At 45.9% G+C, this 18934-nt stretch overlaps 1 protein-coding gene across 1 annotated transcript in view; it reads left to right on the plus strand.

Annotated features, from left to right (window-relative positions):
• Positions 1 to 18934, plus strand: part of TBC1D22A (TBC1 domain family member 22A) — a gene marked incomplete at its 5' end in the record, with an annotated part of 424244 nt that overhangs the window by 182831 nt on the left and 222479 nt on the right.

Raw genomic sequence — 18934 nt, forward strand, 5'->3', positions numbered from 1 at the left:
ATGTGTGTGTTTGTATCTTAGCGTTTAACAAAAAAGTTGAATAAGTAAAAAAAAAAAATTTAAAGACAGAAAAAAGCTTATAGAATAAGAAAATCAAGAAAAAATCATTTTGGTACAGCTGTACAATGTATCTGAGTTTTAAGCTAAGTAGTATTATAAAAAAGTCAAGTTAAAAAGTTAAAAAGTTTATAAAGTAAAAAAGGTACATTAACTCAAGTTCATTTATCATTGACAAAGGAAATTAATAATAATAAATGTAGTGTGGCCTAAGCGTACAGTGCTTGTGAAGTCTCCAGCTGTGCACTGTAGTGTCCCAGGCCTCGCAGCCACTCAGCACTCACTCACTGACTCACCCAGAGCAACCTCCAGTCCTGCAGGCTGCAGGCATGGTAAATGCCTTATACAGGTAGGTGTACAGTTTTTTGTCTTCACTGCTTTATCTGTAGTGTACCTTTTCTGTGTTTAGATATGTTTAGATACACAAAAACTGACCTTTGTGTTCATTTGCCCGCAGTATTCACTGCAGTAACAACGCTGCACAGGTTTGTGGCCCAGGAGCAACAGGCTGTACCATATAGCCTAGGTGTGCAGTAGGCTTCGCTCTAGGTTTGTGTAAGTGCACTCTGTGATGTTAACGATGAAATAAACTAGTGATACATTTCTCAGAATGTGTCCCTGTTAAGCAGTGCATGGCTGCATGATCACATCTTAATGGTATTTTTTTTATCTATATCTGGAAACGTTTTGCTGTTTTCTCTTTCTTGATATTATTTTGTCATTATTCATCAACTATTTCTCTTTTTTTTTTTTTGAGGTGGAGTCTTGCTCCGTTGCCCAGGCTGGAGTGCAGTGGCACAATCTCGGCTTACTGCATCCTCTGCCTCCCAGGTTCAAGCAATTCCCCTGCCTCAGCCTGCAGGGTAGCTGGGATTGCAGGCACCTGCCACCATGCCTGGCTAATTTTTGTATTTTTAGTAGAGATGGGGTTTCACCATGTTGGCCAGGCTGGTCTTGAACTCCCGATCTCAGGTGATCCCCCTGCCTCAGCCTCCCAAAATGCCGGGATTACAGGCATGAGCCACCACAGCCGGCCAGTTATTTCTAACTATGGTAGAAATAGACTAAAATAATAGAATGGGAGAATAAGAGATGGCATCAAGAATCATGTGATAGTGGAATAAACCATATCTTTTATATGATCCTCGAATTTTCTTACTATGTTACCCATATGATTGCATTATCTTTCAAAAAGGTATGAAAACAATCTGGAGACACCATTTTTGAAGTCTGTTTTTCTTTTAGCTTTCATTAAACACAGAGAATTTAGAATTTTTTATTTTTCACTTGTAATAGCAATGAGAGGAAAATTGGCAGAGGAAGACATTTCACCATTATTAAATGAATCAGAAGATGAATGCAGACAGATTGAGAGCAGCTCTCTAGATGCTAATGATGATGGTGAAATTGATCATATCAGCAAATTCGCAGACTGTGCGCCTTCAGTGGAAGATAGCTTAGATGAATTTTCTTAAAATCAAGCATCAACGAGTGAATAGTATTCTAAGAATATGAAGGGAATATGGTTTCTCATCCAATTAGTCATTCAACAGGATGGGCTTTATCACACAGTATTTTATGACAAGAATGTGGACCATCCCCTTTTGTTAAATAGATAAGTGACAGTATTCTTTCATCTTTTAAGATGTTTATGGACCAAACTTGGTACATTTAGTAAATGGATAATTGCTAAAAGCAATCAAGAGATAATTGGAAGGAAATAGAGGCAGAGATGAAAATACCCATTGGCTTGGTCATTGTAATTGATGTTCATAAATCTAAAAAGGAAAATCCTCTCCCGTTTTGGAGCATAGAAGATGACTGTCTTCGACAAAATTGTAAGCCATCAAAATTATCAAAGAGACTGTGTTTTGACAATGAAAATATGGGAGAAAGGACTAGAAGTAATGAGGAGCTAAAACCGATTAGGGATGCATTTGACATTTAGAATCACAGTTGCGTTTCAACAACATCAGTGCAAGAAGAACCCCAAGCAGTGACAAGAGGGGACCTATGAGAGAGGAATTGGAAAGCTGGCATCACTGCTTACAGATGTGACCCAGGCTCAGTCATGACAGTTGATGAGCAGTCATTTGCATTCAAGGGATATTGCCCATTTTAGATGCACTATACAGGCATACTTTGGAAATATTGCAGATTTGGTTCCAGACAACTGCAAGAAAGGGAGTACTGCGAGAAAGTCACACGAATTTTTTGGTTTCCCAGTCCATATAAAAGTTATGTTTTGTACTATACTGTCATCTATTAAGTGTGCAATATATGTTTCAAAAAGCAGCATACATAACATAATTTAAAATGCTTCCTTGCTAAAAAATGCTGACACAAAGACACAAAGCGTGTACATGCTGTTGGGAAAATGGCACTGATGGACTTGCTCGACGGAGGGTCACTACAGACCTTCAGTTTGTAACAAATGCAGGATCTATGAAGCACAGTAGAGCAAAGCACAATACAACAACGTGCATGAGTGTATATATACACACAGTCCACCCTTGAACGGTATGGAGGCCGGGGCTGGGGCACTAGCATATGTATATAAATACACAGTCCACCCTTGAGTAGCACGGGGGCTGGGGGCACCAGCATACATATATATACACACAGTCCACAGTCTTACAGGACTAGGCAGGCTGCCTGGCATGTGGTTCATATTAGGTATCGATGATGGAGCCAGCTTTGGTTTTTTTGTTTTAACTTTGTATTGAGGTGCTTTTTCACTCTGAGCAGTAAATAGGAAAAAATCCTGTTCTGTATTTGGGTGAAAAGCTTAGCTTTATAAAGCTATCTTAATAACTTCACAAGGCCCCAAGCTTCACCACTACTGTTGGTTTCTTTGGGGAAGTTTCAGTGACTTTCATGGGTAATTAGACATGGCTACTCTGGTCACACCGTTTCAGCTGCTTAGCTATGCCGCCAACGTCACACGTCTAAGTTTTTACTTCAGTAATAAGAATTGTATAGTATTCAAGAAGGATTCAACCGCGTTAATATTAAAGAGCCTTTCGGATCCAGAAAGTGCCTGCGAATCCCTTCTGAGTGTAATTTATACAGCACATGTCAATTAGGAAGAGAGGGCTGATGTGCGCTCGGTCACCAGTCCATGGAGGCCCCTCCAATCCGGCTTCAGGAAGTGCCTCTTCCTGTAGCAGTCATGTTGCCAGGCCTCCCCGAGGGATCCTTGCTGAGAAATCAGGCTTTCTATTACTTTGCTGTTCTAAATAGCCCTGTGTCCCAAATAGAAAGGAAAAATCAATTTAATTACTTATGAAACTTAAGGATGAATGAATTAGGAGGAAAAGATGAAGTATCTGTCTGTCATTAGTAACTTTATTTCAGGGGTGAGTAGGAGAGAAATTAATTTCAGTATGAAGATGAGGTGTGGGCCAGTTGGTGAAAGCAGATCGTGGTTGCACACGGAGGTGCGTCACCCAGGATCGCAGGGTGGAGCAGCTTTGTGCTTCTGGGACCAAACGGGAAATGAGCTGGAGGACCCGTGGCAGCAGGAAAATGGTGTTGAACAGGAGCCAGAGGACTTCCGCAGGTGTCAGTGCAAAAGAATTATGAAGGAGGAGAGAGCTAATTGCAATTAATGTAATTATGAAGAGAGAAATGTCCTCCGAAGGGAGCTGCCCGCCTCACTTTTGGCTTGTGCTCTCCTCCCAGCTTCCCCGCGGCATCCATCTCGGTGTAATTAATGAGCCTCCTCTCCCACTCAGAAGCCAGGAGGTGGTGGAGTTGGACTGGAGGCTGCCCAGCTGTCCTAGCTGGGGGCAGAAAGCAACCTTGTGTTTTTTCCGCACATGATAGACCTTTGCAATATCTCTACTTTTGTAAGAACAGAATTTAAAACCCAAGGCAGAGAAAGAAATTGTGTTTTAGCTGAGGCTCTAAACGTTCAACCTTGAAGGCCGTAAGCACAGAGTAGTGGCATGGGTTGCTGGTCCGCCAGGACTGGAGCACTGGGGACTGTGCTTGGAAAGGGGAATAAACTCCTCCTATCTCCTACTTGTGTATTCCGTCTGGTCCATCTGTCTGTCTATCATTTAATGCGTATGATTCAGTGGTTCTTAATGTCTTCACAGAATTGTGCAAAAATTACCACACTCTTATTCCAAGACATTTCATCTCAAGATGAAACCCTGGTCCCTTCAGCAGCCACATGACCTCCTTTCCTCAGCCCCTGGTGACCACTGATCTGCTTTTCGTCTGCATGGATTTGCCCTTTCTTCTCACATTTCATGTTGTATGTTCACAGCATCCTACGGCGTGTGGCCTTTTTTGATTGGCTTCTTTCATTGACCATAATGTTTTTGAGGTTCACCGGTATGGTAGCACGTGTCAGTACTTCGGTCCTTTTTATGGCTGAATAATATTCCATATAGACCACGTCTTGTTTATCCATTCATCAATGGAGGGACATTCATCAATGGAGGGACATTTGGGTTGTTTGCACTTCTGGCTGTTATGAACAGTGCTGCTGTAAGCATTCAGTATAGTTTTTATGTGGGCATGATTTTATTTCTCTTGAGATATACCTAGGAGTGGAATTGCTGGTTCATATGGGAATTTTACGTTTTACCTTTGAAGAACTGCCAGACTGTTTTCCAAAGTGCCTGCTCCATTTACCATCCCATCTTCAAAGGAGGAGGGTTCTGTTTCTCCACATCCCTGCCAGCACTTACTATTGTTTGTGTTTTTATTTTAGCCATCCTACTGGGTATAAAGTGGTAGGTTGTTGTGTTTCTGTTTGTATTTCCTGGATGATTACTAATGTGCTTATTTTTGTTTTGTTTTTTCTTCATTGGCAATTACATTTGATACTGATTGGATTCACTTAAAAATTTTTAAACTTTAAATTTATTTTACTTGCATTAAATTCTATGCATTCCTTTTTTTTTTTTTTTTTGAGGTGGAGTCTTGCTGTGTCTCCCAGGCTGGAGTGCAGTGGCACAATCTTGGCTCACTGCAATCTCCACCTCCTGGGTTCACGCCATTCTCCTGCCTCAGCCTCCCAAGTAGCTGGGACTACAGGTGCCCGCCACCTTGCCCGGCTAATTTTTTGTATTTTTAGTAGAGATGGGGTTTCACCGTGTTAGCCAGGATGGTCTCGATCTCATGACCTTGTAATCTGCCCACCTTGGCCTCCCAAAGTGCTGGGATTACAGGTGTGAGCCACTGCGCCCAGCCTGTACTCCATTTTTTAAAAAATAAAACTTTTCATCCCATGCTCTTTGATCTATTATAACTTGAGTGGAATTGGTCTCACATTTTATACAATGAAGATACTTTTATTTTTTCATTATTACTCTTTTGCCTTTTTTGTTGGTTAGAGGAAAAAAGAACCCTTAAAGATGAGGGTGAAAATTTGATATATTTTTTAATTCACAAAAGCTGAAAGTTGAACAGGTAGATGATTTTTCTTTTAAGATAGATAATTAAATATGTATAGATTATCTCAATTTCTGTCATCTTGTGCCTGAGAGATTAAAGGAAGATCTGGAAATAAGAGGCAACCACTTCAAACTTTGCAACTTCACGCATTTAGCAACTGTGCCACTTCCAAATCTGTAGTTTGGTCATGACCTTAGTTCTTAAAAGTCAAAATGGAATCCTTATCTTCTGGTCTCCTTAGATTTTCAGTTCAATACCACAGACTTTTGAAAAACTACTGGTGGGTTTTTGAAATGCCAGATTTTGTGCCATGATCTTTGCTCTTAAGCAGTTTAAATTTCAGGAGGGATACATGGCAATTTATTGTATTCATTCACTCATTCATTCAGCACTTATTGCTGGGGGCTGTAGAAACAGGTGATGAAAATTACAAGGCCTGTTTGATGGTTGTGGCGGAGGCGGCAGCTGACGTTTATTTAGCACGTTGTTTCCGAAGCTTTTAAAGAACTTTTCCTTGTTATTATGTCTTACTAATTCATGAAGATGATGCTGTTATCACCCCTGTTTCACAAGAGATTGAATAACTTGATCAAGGTCTCAGAGCTACTGAGGGTCTGAGCCAGGATCCTAACCGAGGCTGCAGCTGTGCTGACGGCATTTCTCGTTATGGGGAAAGGTGTGACCAACCAGCTGACATCAGAAGCACCAGGGGGTTAAGGCTGTGTCTGTCCTGGGGTCTGCATTTGTCTCCCAGCCTCCGAGTCCTTCTGCCTTTTCCTCTGTGGGCCTGTATAGGAGCAGGGTTCCCCCTGGTTACCCTCTGTCAGGGCATACACTTTGCTGATGCAATATTACCTGCCTCATGTCTTCCTTGGGTTTGGCGGTATGATCCTTTTGTAGAGACGGGTCGAGGCACAAAGAAGGAAATAACTTATCCACGGCCCACAGCTCAAAATAAATTGCAGTGAGCTTCATCCTGCTGACTAGTATTTTGTACCCTTTTCTTTAGAACTTACTTTTCTACTCAATATTGCAGAACTGGGACCCCAAGTACTTTAGAATAATTTTTATCAGTGGCTGAAGCAACAGTGACATTCTGTGTAATTCTCACTCTGGTTGGAAGAAGAGGTTTTAGGAGCCTTGTGATTCTGCACGGTATTGGCTCTTATCGTTTCTCCCTTAAAGGTGTGTGTACACAGCTTTCCAAAGGGAGGGAATGGAGTGTTGTTGCTACCAGCTTCCTCCACGTAGGTTCGTTTTCTCTTCCGGACGGGCCAGCATAAGCTTGTGCACTGTAGGAGCTGCTGGCCTCGTCCAGCCAGTGTGACAGTACCCGCTTGGGCCTGTGTGGCTGAACTGAACCATGTTCCCATCCTTGGCTGCACAGAGGATGCTGTGTGGAATAGAGCTGGCCAGAACACACAGAGGCTTCTCCCACCAGGCTGTAAGAGGTTGTAGGAGAAAGGTGCTCCTGATGAGCAGAGGGCTTGGTGCCACCTGCTCCCCCTTGTTCCTTCAGGAGGCTGGTGAGCCTCAGTGACTCTTCTTGTCTAAAGGGTGGCACTGGGCTCAGAAGCAAATAGAAGCCTGAGGCCGGCCAGCCAGATGGAGAGTAGATACAGCTGTAAGATCCAAGGGCACAGGTGGCTGCCTCACTGCCTCATCCACAGAAGCACTGAGTAGGTGCACAAGGAGGGCCTCTGGGACAGTGCTTGCGTGAGTCCCACAGCTGTGCGGGCACATGGGCTCCTGCTGATGACTGAGTTTCCCAGGCAGTTTTCATTTTGAGGTGAGTCTCTTTCATTCATTCGGTCACAGCATCCTCAGCTCTGTCTCAGCAAGTCTGTGCTACCTGGAATGAGCCTGGGGCCCCTTCCTCTAGGTTGGTATTCAGACCAGCATGCTTGACTGCATTAGGGAATGCATTCTGAGCAAATCTCTAGAGGTTTCTTTGCAACCTGATAACACCTCCTCCTACTTTTATGTTGGCATATTATGTCTCCAGTAGGTTTTAGGGAGAGACTTAAGCTGCTCCTTCTTTCTGGGATGTTTGTAGTACAGTCCAGTTGTATAATTTTCAGTGACCTGAATATTGAGCCATGGCCTTCTCCGGAGGAGCAAGTCTTCATCATAGAATTTGAGGCTGAGGGGTCTTTAGAGACTGCCAGGCCCAGCCTCCCCAGGCCACACCCTGTTATGTGGATGAGGTGATAGAGCTGTGTGCTGCTTCTCTGAAGAGTGATGGGAATCAGTATAAAGAAATGCGCATAGGTCCCCAGTTTGAATGGGGAAAATGTTTGCTGTATCAGCTGATGGACCCTAAATCACCCACTTTCTGTGGGTTTTGTTGTTTGGACATGGTTCTTGGGTTCTTCTCAGTCGCTGTGTCTGGACCCAGATGTGTGAAGTCGAACGGCTAAGGCTGGTTGAAGTCAGGGTCATCCGAGTACAGCCATTGTTCTTAGTTAAAAAGGCCCAGGTCATGTGGGGCTCAGTGACTTAGCCCTGCGCATTAAAGGTGGACAGTTGGACATTTGAGACCCTTCAGTCCTCCACCGTCATCTTACAGGTGGGGCAATAAGGGCCTAGAACCTGCTGAACCTGCTGGTGGGACAGAGACAGGTTTATAGCTGCCACCTCCAGGCCACCACCATCTTCGTTGCGCTATTTCAAGGCCTCGTGGAAGCCATGGGCTGCTGCTCACGCTTGTCTGTGTTGTGTTTGTCTGTGTTGCACGTCCTAGTTTTCTTCATACATTCACTCCGGCCCTTGCAAGTGTGACCTCTCCCTCCTGCCTCCCTTCCTTTCTCCCTCCCTCCTCCCCCCTCACGCTGTTGCCAGGAGTGGGAGGTGGGCAGAGACGCCTGCCCAAGGAACCTGGCCAGAGATATCATGAGGACTGCCTGGCCCTCCATATCAACCTGTTCAGTAGTCTGCCTGTTCTTTCTGGGGATTGTGTGGCCACCTTTCCATTCTGTTGCTAACTTTGGGGACCTGTTTGTTTAGCTCTTTCTCATCAAGAGAGATTCAGAAAAATTGCCAGGGCTTTTAGAATCCTGCTCTCACCTGATAAACTCGCCTTTTAATGCCAGCTGTGAATGAGAGAAGGACGCTCTTTGTACACTTGCGTAAATGAGGTGCTCTGAGCTACGCTGGGTTGTCTAGGAAACATGCCTTTGGAGGGCTGCAAGGACGGAGGGCTGGGGTATTAGAGGCCAGCAAGAGAGATTTGCGAAACAAAGCAAATAAAAACAAACCCGCATATCTTCAAATAAAACATTTTAGGTGAAAGAGAGAAAACAAGAAATCAAAGCCCCTTAAGCAGGAAAGATTTTCATTTTCATTTTCACTCTTAAATTGACAAGTAAGATGGCATCCAGACCTTTTTCCCTTTTGTTCTACGCCAGAGCAAGACTTTGTTAAAGAAACAGTATTAGAGTTTCCCACCAACTCTTGACTGCTCACCATTTAAGAGTCATTTTTATACATGGTCATGCCTTTGTAGGCAAGAGCCCACATTCTTGGTAATGCCCTTTGAGATTTTCCCACATGCTGGGTGCCCATGGGGGTAGAGTCTCCTCCACCCAAAGCGTTGGTTGCAGTCATGAGCTTTGCTCATCCCCCCATGGTGGGTTTCTCACTCCAGGTGTGTATTGGCCGATAACCCTTTGAGTCTCTGGAGTTGGTCTCCATGTGTTCTGTGGCAATGGTTTGTGCTCAGCTTGGTTTGGGAAATCTTTGATGCAACACGGAAGCTGTCTACCCTCTTTGGTCTTTGTCCCCGTGGGGCAGAAGCTGCAATTTCTCAAGAAGAAAGAAATGATAGTTGCTGAAACGGAGCCTGCTCCTATTGTTAAGAGGCCCCGTGAGACAGGTAAAGACCGTGCCTTTCTCTACAGAATCAATTTCATCTTGCAAGCACGGCCAAACAGAAACATGCTACCGAAGTCAGAAAATCAGAAAATCACCGGAGAGGCCCGTCACACACATTTACCTTATGCAGAATGAACACTATGTGCCGGGGGTGAGAGCCACACAGGCAGATCAGCCTGCTTCCAGGCATGGGAGTTCTGTCTGCCTTTCGCTGAGGAGCAGAAGCCCTGTGGGAAGCAGGAGCGGAGCGCCACTTGTGAGTGAGGGTCACTCATTTCATCTGATGTTGGGAAGAAATGACAGTCTGACCCAATGAGGGAGCACAAATTTGGGCTCCTAAAAGAGTCTTTGTTCAAGAGACTGATTGTGCCTCATTTTGCTTCTCTTCCATTTTTGAGCCCTGTCTTCATCCCTGACCCTCAAAGAAGATGCAACACCAAGGTCCACCTGAATACCTGGAACCACGATGAGCATGACAACAGCCGGTCACACTCGTGTGGTTCAGGGAGTCAGAGGCTGTGAGTGCCAGAGGGAACCTCGGGATCATCCGAGTCATCCTCCCCATTCTCAGGGAAACCCACGCCAGAGAAAGAAGTTGGTTTTCTGAGGGCCCCTTCTGTGATGGAGCTGAGCCTGACCCCATCCCCCATCTCTGCTCTGATGCTCCCCTCCAGCCCTGCCTCCTGCCACAATGTTTGTGTGGGGCCTTGAAGAGGGCATGGCCTGCTTTAAATGTTCCCATGTAGATCTGGGGTATGTCTGGCAGTTATTCTTACTCGTTTGGTGATAGAGCAAATGGAGGCTTCAGATGGAAGCGTCTGAACGGATCCCTTGTTAGCAAATTTATATCATTTCATCCATCTACCGAACAGATATCTCTGCACTCAAGGAACTTTTATTCTTTTGGTGGGGAGAGAGAAAATAGTAAGTTGGATATTGGCAAGCACTAAGAAGAAAGAACTGAGTAAGGAAAAGAAAGTGTTGCAGTCTTTAATGCTGGCTCAGCAAGGCGTCACTGAGTGGGTCAGCAGTGATGGGAGTGGTGAGCACCATGCGCAAGGGCAGGCAAATGAGTGCGGAGACTTCCAGGGGGCCCTGAGGCCTGAGCCGAGGCTCCTGGGGCTGGAGCAGGCTGAGCAGGGGAGGGCTGTGCTCAGTGTCATCTGAGCAGCAATGACCGACCCCCATGGGGCCTGGAGGCCAGTGGAGGGACATTGGTTAACGTGGGTTAACATGGCCTTTTTTGAAAAGGGTGGCCTTGGGAATGTACCGAGACTAGGTTGTAGGGAGAAGCTGGGTGGACTCTGGGAGACCAGTTAGGTCATTGTGCTAAGCCAAGTTGGGGTGATCGGTGGTGGCTTGGAGCAAGAGGGTGGTAATTAGTGGCTGGATTTGACTCTGGTTTGAAAGTTGAGCTGATGAGAGGGTTTGCTCATGAATCAGAGGAACGAGTGAGAGGGTAGTTGAAGATGGCTCTAAGGTTTGTGCCTCACTGGCAGGGAGGGTAGAGTTGCCATTCCTGAGTGGCTGGTAGGAGAGGTTCTGGGTTTGGAAGCATGGCAGGAGCTTAGTCTTGGATGGGTGCTGTTTGTGTGGCCTGTTGGACATCCTAATCATTCAACACTCTTAGTCAAAACCCCACGGGTCTTTACGCTGTCCTCCCAGGCAGTCGTTGATTTCTGCCCCCGTTTTGAGGTCCTTGTGTCCGCTGTGAAATGCTGGGCTGTCCTTTAGGGCCGATGGCTGGATAGAGGCTTTAGGGCCCACTGGCTCCCACTTTCCTGCCTGAGGTCAGAGCCAGCTGTCATCTCGGAGCTTCCTGTTCTTCCTTTCCAGTGTGGACATGGCGATGTCTCATCAGGAAGTTGCAAGGAACAACGGGAGGACGGTGGTGGTAGCTTTCCTAGATTGAGTTATTCACGGTAGAGGTGCGCGAATGACGGGTGAGTGTGGAGGAGAATCTGAAGAGGTAGAGAGAGCGCCTTTTACGGACCCTTGCATCTCCGGGATGGATGTATGCATGGAGAGCTGGGGACAATACAAAACCAAACACACCCCACACCTCTGCACTTCTGTGTTATTTTTCTCCAGTTTACCAGTGTGGTTTTAGTTCTGTTCCTTTTCTCTAGAGAAGTTCCTTATAAATAATCTCACTCTCACATTCCTTGTAAGTGTTCGGATATGTGTTTGTCCTGAGATACGTGTGTGAGTCTGCATCCATCCGTAGAAGTGTGTATGCATACGCGCATGTTTGTGGGCAGAAACAGCCCAGCACTTCCGGAGCTTTCAGCTGTCCTGTACGTGGCATTGGGCCTACCCAACCTTTGTTGCTTTGCCGTAGACTCTCCATCTGCAAAATAGAGACAATCCTTGCAGCTTTTCTTCTCTCTGGGAGGTTAATGATTGAGTATATGTATAGTGCTGGGAAGCCTTTGAAGTAAAATCACAAAGTACATGTGTATTATTATTGTAGCTCTAATGGTATTTATATTTAAATGATTATTATTACGATAATAATATACTGGTTTGCCAATAAAACACAAACCACTTTAGAAGAACGTTCTAAAATGATAGCATTTTCTGAGGCCGGGCAGCAGTGTGTAATTTTGGGCCTTCACAGTCGGTTTCGTAGTTCGTGTATTATGCATTTTCAAAGAATAATCAAGAGCGTGCAGGACTGCCCGGGGCAGTGAATACTGAAAATGTACAGTTGGGCCAGTTGTACTAAGAGAGTGACGGGACGTCTGCATGGACACAGCTGTATTTCACTCCAGGTAGGGGCTGTCACTGCAGCCGGTGCCGTCTTGGAGCCCTCGGAGCTTGACTTGGTGATAATGCGTCATCAGGGCTGAGCACCTTGTGTCAGCTGTCCAGTTACAGCAAGGCGTAAAGTGGACAAGCGTCTCAGTGATGACTGATGGATTTTTTCTTTCAGATCCATGCAAAATTAATAAACTTGATTTATAACCAGTGGAATTTGTGCTGCTGGAAGCAGAAGGCTCAAATGCGGAGCTTTGTTTTGTAGGAAATGTCTTTCTTTAAGGTGTCCTGATGCTTTCATCCCTGAGCATGTCCAGGTGATGACATCAGAGGCTCTGCATGAGAGGAGACGAGGAAGCAGGTGTACCTGGTCTCCTTTCATCTTGCAGGAAATCCCATTTAGCTTATTGGAGTTGGACCAATTATCACATTAAGAGCAGAAGTCACAGAGCAGGCTGTTTGTTACTAGTTTTGTAAATAAGATGTATCCTGCTGAGCCCCATGGCACAGGGCACGTGGATGTCCACAGGGGACAGGTTTTGGCCAGGCGCCCTCAGCGAGCAAGTTCTTACTGAGGTCAGAAGTGACTGGCCTGCCCTGTGTGTGGTTGACACTTTGCAGCCATCAGATCCCTCACAGCACGTCCACATCTTTGAAAGCGTTTCCTCCCAGGCTCCAGGACAGCAAGCCTTTCTGGCCTTGGCATTCCTGTGGACCCTGTCCCTCCTCACCATCATTTTCGGCTCCTGGGTGTGCCGCTTGTCCTCCTCTCCCTGGACTGTTGGTTCTCTCGAGCTTTCTTCGTGACCCTCTTCCCTCTCATTCTGCATTCTCCACTCTTGCATGTGTCTTCATTACACTGTGGACTTAAAAGTCCACAAGTGGCTTTCAGCAGGTTTAGGAGCCTCCTGACATGATGCCAAATGTTATATCTCTGTACGTTTTTCTGGATAAAAGAAGCATCGTTTTGATCAGTTTTGGGCGTGTGTGTTGGCCTGCAAGGTTAAGATGTAGTGCTCTGAAACGTCAGCTTTCCAGCCCAGATCTGTGTCCTGAGCTCCACTCCCTTGTATCCACCTGCCTCCTTGCCAGCTCCTTGAAGATGCTGGTACCACAGAGTCCAGTGCTGGAGGCAGAGGCAGCATGCTCTCCCACACCTGCTGGAGGCAGAGGCAGCATGCTGTCCCACACCTGCTGGAGGCAGAGGCAGCATGCTGTCCCACACCTGCTGGAGGCAGAGGCAGCATGCTCTCCCACACCTGCTGGAGGCAGAGGCAGCATGCTGTCCCACACCTGCTGGAGGCAGAGGCAGCATGCTGTCCCACACCTGCTGGAGGCAGAGGCAGCATGCTGTCCCACACTGCTGCCTTGGCCGTATTCTTTGGTCAGTACATCTGCCCAGTGTGCTGAAACCTGAGGGCCCCTGGCTTCTCTCTCTCAACCCCTCAACATTGTTGGTACCAGATCTGACTCTGTCCCTGGCCACCCTCTGCTGTCCTCCAGGTCAGGACCACCCCGTTGTCTCCTGCCTCTGGCCATCCTCCTGCCACATTGCTTGGATGGCCTTTCAGCAGGTCTGATCCGAGGGTGGTGTCGTCTTTGTCTCAGCAGCCGAGGTCTGTGACCTTGGCCATCTGGTGAGGTGTGTGTTGTAAAGTCACCCGCTTTTCCGTGTTTCCCATACTGTGCTCTCTGGAAGGAAGTCACTGTGAGGTGTGTGTTGTAAAGTCACCCGTTTCTCCGTGTTTCCCATACTGCACTCTCTGGAAGGAAGTCACTGTGAGGTGTGTGTTGTAAAGTCACCCGCTTCTCCGTGTTTCCCATACTGCACTCTCTGGAAGGAAGTCACCGTGTGCAGCCCACACTGAAGGGCGGGGTCGTGGGGGTCGTGGGGGTCACACTGAAAGGCGGGGTCGTGGGGTCGTGGGGGTCGTGGGGGTCGTGGGGGTCGTGGGGTTGTGGGGGTCACACTGAAGGGCAGGGTCGTGGGGGTCGTGGGGTCGTGGGGGTCGTGGGGGTCGTGGGGGTCGTGGGGGTCATACTCCACTTCCTTGAGGGGAGAGTGTGTTCAGAAATTATTTGGAATGTTTTTGCATGAGAGGCTTTTCTGTTTTCCACATTTGTTAATGTATCCAATTATTTATATCAATATGAATTTTAAAATACTTCATATTTCGAGTTGCAGTCAATATTACATTATATGTTTTATTGCTCAGATTGTTTCAGCTTTGCCATTGGGAGCTCTTTCTGTTGGCCCCTGGGTCCTATGACACACTGTCATCTGTGTGTGTGTGTGTGTGTGTGTGTGGCCATTTCTGCAAGGAGCCCTAGTTCCTTTTATTGGTGGATTGTATTAAAACCAAGATCTGTATGCCTGGTATGTTCCTTGTCAATTATCTTTTAAAGAAATTATAAAAAAAATGCCTTTCATATTTACCTTCATTTTTATAATTTCCTGTTTTTTTCATTTATTTGTGTAGGTCTGTATCTACTTGGCCTTAAACATGATTTCTTTTGCCTGAAGAGCTTTAACACTTTTTGTAGCTTTAGTTTGTCTGAAAAAACATTTCACTTTGTTTTTGAAACATATTTTTACTGGGTACAGAATCCTGGGTTATCAGTTTTATTCCCAGTCCTTTAACACTGTCATTCTATTGTCTTTTTGTCCTGCATAATTTCGGATTGGAAGTCTGCTGTCATTATTATCTTCGGTCCATGGCTTAGGATTTGGTAGAATTCTGTCAAAGTTAGCCAGCTCTAATATTAACATTGACTGAGTATTTACCTCTATCAGGTGCTTTGTTCAGCTTAGCTGTGCATGTGTGTGATTCTCCCAACACCCTTAAGAGGGAGGGAGGGAGGGAGGTGGTATTTTTCAGTTTATAGGTAAGGAAGCTGAGAGTTGATCAGGTTAACTGATTTGTTGAAGGCCACTTAACTAGGAGGTAGCAGAGCTGTGATGGTCTGATGCCAGAGACAATCTGCATCTTAACCACTTTATTGAATTCATCCTCTTCAGAAGGTCAAGAATCAGGTCAGGGTCATACTAGTGTAGTTAAAATGCTGTTACCACAATAGAAAGTCCATAGGGTCCATAGGTGCTAGAGTCAGACAGGTCTCAGCTCCAGTCCCGCTTTGCTTCTTGCAGGCTGCGTGACTTTGAACATGTCCTTTGCCTTGCTCAGTTTGTGTTTTCACCTCTAAAATAGGTGAGAGCTGCTGTTTGCTTTAGATCAGGATTAAGAAACGTGATGCATGTATGTGAGTGCTGCGGTCAACACTGGGAAGCTTTTCTTGGTTGGGGTGTGCTCATTCCTATCTGTTGAATGAATGAATTGGATTTTGCGCAGGTCAGATACATTGATTTCCTTGTTCAAGGCTGAGAGTTGTGGTCGTGGCACACACTCGAGCATCTGGCCTCACATTTCAACCCCTCTGATTGGCCCCCTCTCCTGGGCTCATCTTTCCAAAGCGCAGCCCTCATGATGTCACTCTGTCTGTGGCTCCATGCTCTGGGTGGAGAGCAGGAGCTGAGCACGCTGAGCTGAGTGAAGTGGAGGATGGGACAAAACAGCCACTGAACGTGGCTGAGTACCAGCGTGTGTTCAGCTGATTCATTTGGGCCAGAGTGAAATGGGTCATCTACCCATTAGGGATCTCATTGAAAATAATACTGTGCAATTTAATACAGTGATTTCTTAACATTTTTTTTAGCCCAAATTAGCAAAATGCTTCAAAATGTTACACGCAAGTGAAGTGGAAATAATTGAATCCTAGCAAAGGATAAATGGATTGTACTGGAATAGTTCAAGGAGGAATTTCTGATCAGCTTAGGAAGCGAAGGGGTTATCCTTGTGATATTTTATTGAACCACAAAATGTTATTTATAACCCATGTCAGGAGCAATTAAACTGATTGATGATTAAGGAAGTTTAATAGTTGAATAATAAGACGCGGCTCTTGACAGCTGTTTTTTCTCATTCTGGAAGCGTATTTCATGAGTCTAGTAACAGTGTTAAGGACGGGCTGTTGCTACGCTGTGAGGTCATTATGTGGTGGCAATGTAATGTTCAGCCTAGTATTACATGGTATGTTACTTATAAAAAATTAAGAATTAAAATACCAGTTATGTTTGTTTGATTTATTATTGAAGTGGTTTGTTAATTTTGATTTACCCAAAGCAGGGTTAATTACTACATATTGATATGTTTGATTAAAAGTACGCTAATGATGAATAAGAAAGGCCAAACAAAATAAATTATTTTCCAGTCACCCTGAATAGTTTCAGAATTTTAGCAATCTTTCATGTTTATGTAAAGAGGCAGCTTCACACTGGAAGGATTTGCTGTGATTGGCAGCTTCTTCGGCATATGTATCAGCAGAGGCCGTATTTGCATTTTGAAAACAACCTATGCTACTCACCTTGACACATGTTTTTGTGTGTGTGTGTGTGTGGTAGTATTTGCCTTTATGAGCCATTTCTTATGTTCGGGAAGATTAATAAATTAAAATTCTTTCTTTTAGAAATAAGCAGACATGTAACGAAATAGGAAACACTAATGACTAATAAACTGAAAAAACCGTCTAACTTCACAGGTAATGAAAATGCAAATTGAACCAATAATGCAGTTCTATTTTTGTCTATCAAATCATCACAAATTAAAAAAGATAATACTCAGTGCTTTTCAGGTGAGGTGAAGTTGACACTCTTCCAGTCTTTAGCTGTGAAACAACCATTCTGGAAAGCAGTTTGGTGGCCACTGAACAGCCTGGTGCCTCCCTGTCCCAAGGACATAGAAGGTGATATGTGTGGAGGCTGAGCACGGGGCTCACTGTGGAGGCAAATGTTTGCGTGAGTTGAGGCTTGAACCAACCCAGATGCCCATCGACAGAGGAAGTTTAAAGCCATTGGGCACATTGATTTCTGTGTCTCCCTAAACATGAGTTTATAAAAACCCTTTTCAGTATGTGAAAATGATCGGGGTATAAATAAAAACAATAGGACATAAAACTTCATATTTAGTCTCAATTCTGGTTTATTGAAAATGTGTGTGTGTGTGTATGTGTGTGTGAATGTTAGGGGGCTGAATTGCTTCCGCAGAATTCATCTGTTGAAGTCCTAACCCCTAATACCACAGAAGATGTTTGGAGATAGGGTCTTTAAAGAGGTAATAAAGGTAAAGTGAGGCCATTAGGGTTTGCCCTAACCCCATGGAACTGATGTCCTAATAAGAAGAGATGTGGGGCCAGGCGCGGTGGCTCATGCCTGTAATCCCAGCTCTTTGGGAGGCTGAGGTGGGCGGATCACGAGGTCAGGGGATCGAGACCATCCTGGCTAACACGGTGAAACCCTGTCTCCACTAATAGATGATTTAATTTTCTTTTTTAAGCTTTTCTGTATTCTCCAAATTACTTACAAGTATCATGTAATAAAGCATTATTGGGAAGTTTCCTTCTTTGTCTGTATAGAGAGACTTAGAAGAAGCAGAGAGAAGCCACTTCCTCTTCGGGGGTCAGCCTGGTCACCTCTGAGTTGAAGGCTTTGTGCTGGGTTGTGTAGTACCCTGCCGAGCCCGAAAGTTGAGTGCGTCTCGTGTGGTGTGTGCGGAAGCCTGTGGGCCTGTGGTCCGCCGTCTGTGGGGCGCGTTCCCCTCAGCGTGGCAGTGGTGGTGCACACAGGCCACTGTGAGACGGCCGAGGGGTGTGAGTGAGGAGACACTTAGGGGCTTTAGGTGAGGCACTTCCTCTCTCTTTCAGATGGAGGCTTAGATTCTAAACCAGCACGGACTGTTGAGCACCGGCTTTCAGGGATTTACATGTTTTTTGTGTTGCTGGTTAGGCTGGGGCCAGATCCAGCCTGAACTAAGTTCCAGAAGGGTGTGTGGGAGTTGGGCAGATAAGAAACAAGAAACCCAGGGAAAGGCTGGGGTGCAGCCAGCCCGGGCAGCGCTGGGCAGAGGCCATGGCAGGTCCCTGAAGGCTCGCTTGTGGAGGCCTTGCTCTGAAGACAGTGGGGAGCCTCGAGACCTTTCTGTTAGAGAGGAACGCGGTCTCCACCTTCCAGCCAGCTGATGTGCCCATTGCAGGCACCAGGTGTGATGGGCCAAGGGACCCCATGAAAGCACCCCTCTTCACCTGGGCATACAGCTGTTTGGAAATAAAACAAAGGTCTGCAGAGGGAGGTTGGAGTAGTGCTATATTAGTCTGTTCTCACACTCTGTAAAGAATACTACCTGAGACTAGGTTATTATAAAGGAAAGAGGTTTAACTGACTCACAGTTCTTCAGGCTTAACAGGAAGCATGGCTGGGAGGCCTCAGGAAACACAATCATGGTGGAAGGTGAAGGGAAAGAAGCTTCACAAGGCAACAGGAGAGAGTGAGTGCCAGCAGGGGAAATGTCGGATGCTTATAAGACCAGCACATCTCGTGAGAACTCACTGTCACAAGAACAGCATGGGGGAAACTGCCCCCACCCCGATTCAATCACCTCCCTCCCTGAACACGTGGGGATTACAATTCGAGATGAGACTTGGGTGGGGGCACAGAAGCAAACCGTATCAAGTGCCTTGACTGCCAATCAGCAGATGGGTTGGAACTGGCTTGGGATCCCAGAATGAGGACAGCGTGGACCAGCTGAGCTGAGTGGGGCCTTCCAGCGCCGGAGATGCCATCCTGAGCAGGCGAGAGGTGAGGCTGTGCCTGGGCTGCTTATGTGAGGAAGCAGATCACACCTCTTGCAGCCACTCAGCACCCAGTTTGCCTCCTCGAGGGGAGGGACGGCCATCAAACAGCAAGCATGGAACCCGTTTCTAACAATAGTGGACGGATCCA

This window comes from Pongo abelii, chromosome 23, assembly GCF_028885655.2.
Source record: "Pongo abelii isolate AG06213 chromosome 23, NHGRI_mPonAbe1-v2.0_pri, whole genome shotgun sequence".
Classification (NCBI taxonomy): Eukaryota; Metazoa; Chordata; class Mammalia; order Primates; family Hominidae; genus Pongo; species Pongo abelii.